The sequence below is a fragment of the Numida meleagris genome, chromosome 4, assembly GCF_002078875.1.
Source record: "Numida meleagris isolate 19003 breed g44 Domestic line chromosome 4, NumMel1.0, whole genome shotgun sequence".
NCBI lineage: Eukaryota > Metazoa > Chordata > Aves > Galliformes > Numididae > Numida > Numida meleagris.
The window spans coordinates 43,764,288-43,769,671 of NC_034412.1; the positions used below are offsets into that span (position 1 = coordinate 43,764,288).

The following is a 5,384-nucleotide window of genomic DNA, read 5'->3' on the forward strand; positions in this document are numbered from 1 at the left end:
CTCCACTATGAAAGTTAAGATATGCTATTATGAGAGCAGAGAAAGAGTCTGACACACCTAGTGATATGAAGGTAGTTTGTTTGTTTGTTTTTGGTTTTTGTTTTTCCTTTTTAATTTCTGGAATACTCTCTAGTATTTACTGAACAGACAATATTAAGAAGAAAGAGTTATAAAGATACCAGTTGCAGATATTTTAAAATGACAAATACTGATAGATGCAGTAGTTAGTAGAATACAGTAAATATAACAAATCTCACAGAATCAGCTTCAAATTTTATCTTCATTTATTACAAGTAGCTGTGAATTAAACATAATCACGATAGTAACAGATACCACCATAGGCCAATCTACTGCCAAGTAACTTTTCTTGGCATTAGTTATCTCTAGCAAAATCCCCTTTTTTAATTTCCTCCTTTGGGTCTTAAAATATATTACAATTATTAATAAAGTCCTCTATTCAGATGAATCAGGCAACACTCTTTGTGAATCTCCAGTTTACATAAGCAGACATTAAGGAATAGAAAGTGATGTTTCCCACAAATCAAATTATCCGCCATCAAACCAGAAATAGATCTCCTTTTTTCCAATTTCACATTTAAACCACCAATCCATCCTTCTTTCCAAGTATTTCACCCTCATTGAGGTTAAGGAAGTTAACTACAAATACCATGCTATCCCAAGTCACTAAACGACATTATGACACTGGAAACATTAATTCAAAAGCCCCTAAATGCTTTCCCGCCCACACCCCGTGTCATGTCTTACTACTTTGCTTTTTGAAACAAGCCTTTTCCATACAGACTTGATCCTTCTTTAAAACTATGAGTGGAATTTGTGTTGAAGTTTCCTGCATTTTATTATAGTACGAAGTACTTCTTTTCCCCTCTAAACAAACAATTTTCCATTCAAAACCCAGAAACATTCCCAATTCCAGTCTGTATATATCTTTTGAACATATGGCCACTTGATCAATTTTTGTACCAAGATGTTTTGCATTGAAGATGAGAAGTATCCCCCAAACTTAACATTACCCTATTAGAGATTTGTTCTACTTGAGACACAATCATTGAATGCAGAAAAATCCGCGACTGATCTAAGAGACGTGTTCAGCAAACAGTCAGGGACAGCACAATCAACTTCAGAAAACGGTGGCAAACTGCCTGCACTGATGGAAGCCTTGTGCATCCTACAGCTCTCAGTAACACCAGCAACGAAGGTGATGCAACTGTTAGAGAACATGGGCTTGAGAAATATTTTGTGGACAAGACAACAGAATACTTTGCACTGATCCACATTTTACAGACTGGCACAGAGGCAGAACTGAGATGGGTCCTTACATCTGAGTGAAACAATTGTGAATGCCTTCACAGACTGAGCAGAAAAACCACGCACATGGCCTCTGACACTGTCTAAAAAGGAGAAAGAATAGAGAAAGCTTTAGGCATCTGCTAAATAAATGACTGACACACTATTTTGTGCAGTCAGCACTGAAAAAAACGCCTCCAACAATACATAAGCATCATCACTGTCTGCTCCAGGTTGGTTCAGTTAGCTCCCATTCATTGCTGTAGTTCAGTCAGCCTCTGGGAAAGCTGTCACAACAAACCAGCTGGGTTCACTGAAAAGGATGCAGGGCGGTTTCCTAAGAAGCCTGACAGTCACGCTTCTATAACACAGTTTTTCATCAGTATAAGATTCTACTGTTCCCATAATACAACAAATTGAATACAAATCCTACAGATTCATAGGCTGTTTTGCAGGTCATACTACAGCTCCCCAAGCCTAGTTTGCCTAGTTTTACACTGTGCAGCCAATGCCTCATATTGTTTCCTTTCCTCAGAAAACAGAACACTTCAATGCAAGAAAACTGTTATATGCATCACAAATTCATCATCACCTTCATGGGCTACAGGCATGCACACCTAGCGGTCAGCACGAGAGATGAGAACTGAGACACAAGTAAGCCATTTAGGATGACTAGCAGTTAATAAAAAAATTATTACTTACGTGGTAAGAAAATACATACTATGGAACATTCATAATCAACAGTTTACTGTCTTTTTCATGGGCATGAAGTACATAAAAGCCTTCTGTTCAACAGTATTAAAGGCTGATGATAGATTCTTAAAGAAAAAGCAAAAATCAAATCATCAGATTACTATCTGTAACTAAGTGAAAATATGTAGAAAACAAAACAGGAACAGAGTCACATATGTTTCACAGAACAGAACAACAAAAAAGCTGTTAAGAATTCAAAAACCACAAGGACGTGAGCTGAAACCAAACTTAACCTCACATTTTCTGCTGTAACTTTAACAAAAGAAAAATGCAACATGAACTTGAGATCTCCATGAAGACATGTTCTCAACCTCAGTTCTAATGTGAACTATCTTTCAATAAGGGGGTTCTTTTGTACATTACCTGAAAAAAAATTATGGCCTTCATGCAAGTTTTCTCTTTCTGCTCAACCTTCATACGCCCAGACTGCAAGCTGTGACTTTTTGGGCTGCTTAAGAATTTTAACATATAAGAACATACATCAGCCTGAGAAGTAATCAGAATTGTCTTTTGTCAAAAGAAGCAAACAAAATTAATCTGGCACACCATGGATTCAACTCATTCTGCTCATGAAATACACTCCTTACAGCAAGAAATACACTAGTAGCTGCAGAACCAGAAGAAAATGATTTACAGTAGGCTAAGAAATCAGCCCTGACTATAACACAGTTTCTGCAGCTTTTTTTTTCTCCATGCCTTGGACTCTTTGCCAAAATTAGGGGAGAAAAAAAAGTTGCAGACTCATATTAATATAGATATGCTGTCTGACAATGACTTTCCAGAAAGAAATGATAAAGCACTACTTCAACCTGATTCTTTGAATTGTTCTTTTCATAGTGAACATGAACTGCTATACAAATTCTGACAAAGGTGGAATAAATTAGGCCAAATTATATAAACTACTCTGGGTCCTGATATTTCCCATCTCACTTGGTTTCAGGTGTTGTTTGTGTGAGCTGAGCTATAGTTGTGTAATGAGATACATCCTTTGTTACCGGTTGTTGATAAATTGACCTAGAACTACTGACATAAATGAGTTTGTATTGCTACTCGCCAAGGGAAAAAATGGCTTGTCTAATTCAATGAATTGCTTATTTAATTTCCATTCCATTTTGACATGTGAAAAATTCCTAGTACATTCTGAGATGTGGGGCAAGCAGAGCTAGTAGGCAGGAAAACCTACTACAGGCGATCAAAGGAAGTTTGCAATACCCAAAAGAACTTTCAAAAGTTCAAACAGGGTGGACAGGTGATAATTTCTATCGCTGTTTCACAGAACCACAGAATGGTTGGAGGTTGAGGTGATCTCTGGAGGTCATCTAGTCCCAACCCCTGCTCAAGTATGGCCATATAGATCTCCTTGCCCAAGACATTATCAAACAGATTCTGAGCATCTTCAAGAAGGGAGACTACCCTTCTATGTGATGCGTTCAAGTGCTCAGTCACTGTCAGAGTAAAAACAACAACAAAATCTTTCCTGATAGCCAGATAGCACCCTCCTCATTTCAGTTTGTGCCCAATTGCCTCGTCTTGTCCCTAGGCAGCAGAACTGAAAAGAGTTTGGCTCTGTCCTCTTTACATCTTCCCATTAGGTATTTGTACGCATTGATGAGGTACCCTCTGAGTCTTCTCTGCTGTAGGCTAAGCCATCCCAGCTCTCGCAGCCTTTCCTCACAGGAAAAGTTCTCCAGTTCCCTAATCATCTTAGTGGTCCTTTGTTGGACTCTCTCCGATCTGTCTCTCTTGTCCTGAAGAGCCTAAGACAAAGCACTCCACATGTGGCCTCACCAGAGGAGGAACAGAAGAATTATCCTATCTATGGAAGGATTACCTTTCCCAACCTGATGGTAACACTCCTAATGTAACTCAGGATACCACCGGTTGTATTTGTGGCAAGCGTACATTGCTAGCTTACATTCAACTTGGTGTCCACCAGGACCATACTGTCCTTTTCTGCCAAGTTGCTTTCCAGTCAGGTGGCTCCTAACATGTATTGGTGCCTAAGGTTGTTCCACCCCATGGGCAGGACTTTGCACTTCTCCTTGCTGAGCTTTATGAGGTTCCTATCAGTCCATTTCTCCAGCGATGTCTTTCTGGATGGCAGCACAACGCTCTGGTGCATTACCCCCACTCATCTCAATTTTGTCTGCTCTCATTTGGGCTGTCATTTTTAATTCAGCTGTCATTACTAATTGCCATGGAGACACCTTTCAGAACCCAGCAGATACAAGCAACACATTCCCCATTAGCTGTCAGAACAGCTGTCCCTGCTCCTGTAGAGCCTTCAACCCAGACAGAGCTTCAGACAGTGAATGCAGCCCTGGAAACCCAGGCTGCAGGGTATGCATCGAGGCTGGGAAAAGGTGGTCTTCTTTCCTGCAGGATGGGTGCTGATGCTGAAGAGCTGTGTCATCAAGTGGCAGAGGTACCAGAGAAAAATCAGCAGGCTATGCGATATTAGAGGAAACAAGAGAGAGATAGATGGGATCTTCTCAGAAATGAAACAGCCCTCAAGAGCCCTGGACCCCAGCTGCAATGGAGAATGACAGAACCCATCTCCAACATAAGATAAATAGATAAATATTATGTATTTTAGCAAACATAATGGTAATGGACTGTGATAATCCTGGGTCAGGTCCTCAGATTCTGTAAAATTAAATACCCTTACTGACCTCAGTGAAACTAACAACGTATATCACTAAGTTTTTTGTACGCTTTAAGTCAAAACCAAAACAGATCCCATAGAAGTATAGTCTAGTAACAGTTGCACACAGCACAGGACTGGTATGATGTTTGTAGCATACATAGTTGCTTGTGAGTCTTTTTAATGCCTTTCAGCATTACAGAGTTTATTTGTGGTTTTCATTATGTAGGATTTAAGAGACTTTAAAATGTCTATGAAATTCACGTCTTCAGAATACAATGAGTGGCAAGAGGATGGAGAAGATTTAAGACTGGCTTAAGTGCTCAGAATGAAAGGAAATTAAGGAGTTTCAGGGTTATCTACAGGGCTGGTAAGCAGTTACTGATTCTTCTACAGTCTGCTAAAACAACGTGGTAGCATTCAAGCTTACTTTTACTATATTCTTCTTAAAGCTCTATATTCAAAACCAGTAAGTAACTCCAAATAACACTCCGTATGGATATGTTTTGAGAGGATATAATAAATTTGGGTTAGGTATTTTATATACAGTTGGATAGGGCTCTCAACTGTCTTCAAAAAGTAAGCAAGCTCCTTAACTGAGATCTTCTTAAGGTAGAGAAATACAGTAGCTCTGGCTGAGATGGACTGGGAACTCCAGGTTAGAAGTTTTTTCACTAGTAAT

General features: G+C 39.3%; 1 long non-coding RNA gene across 1 annotated transcript; it reads right to left on the bottom strand.

The window, feature by feature from the left end:
• On the bottom strand, positions 262-5,384 carry LOC110397438. Its single transcript, XR_002437780.1, has 2 exons — positions 2,008-5,384; positions 262-1,409 (listed from the first exon to the last, which is right to left on the bottom strand). It is a non-coding gene; the product is annotated as an uncharacterized LOC110397438 (long non-coding RNA).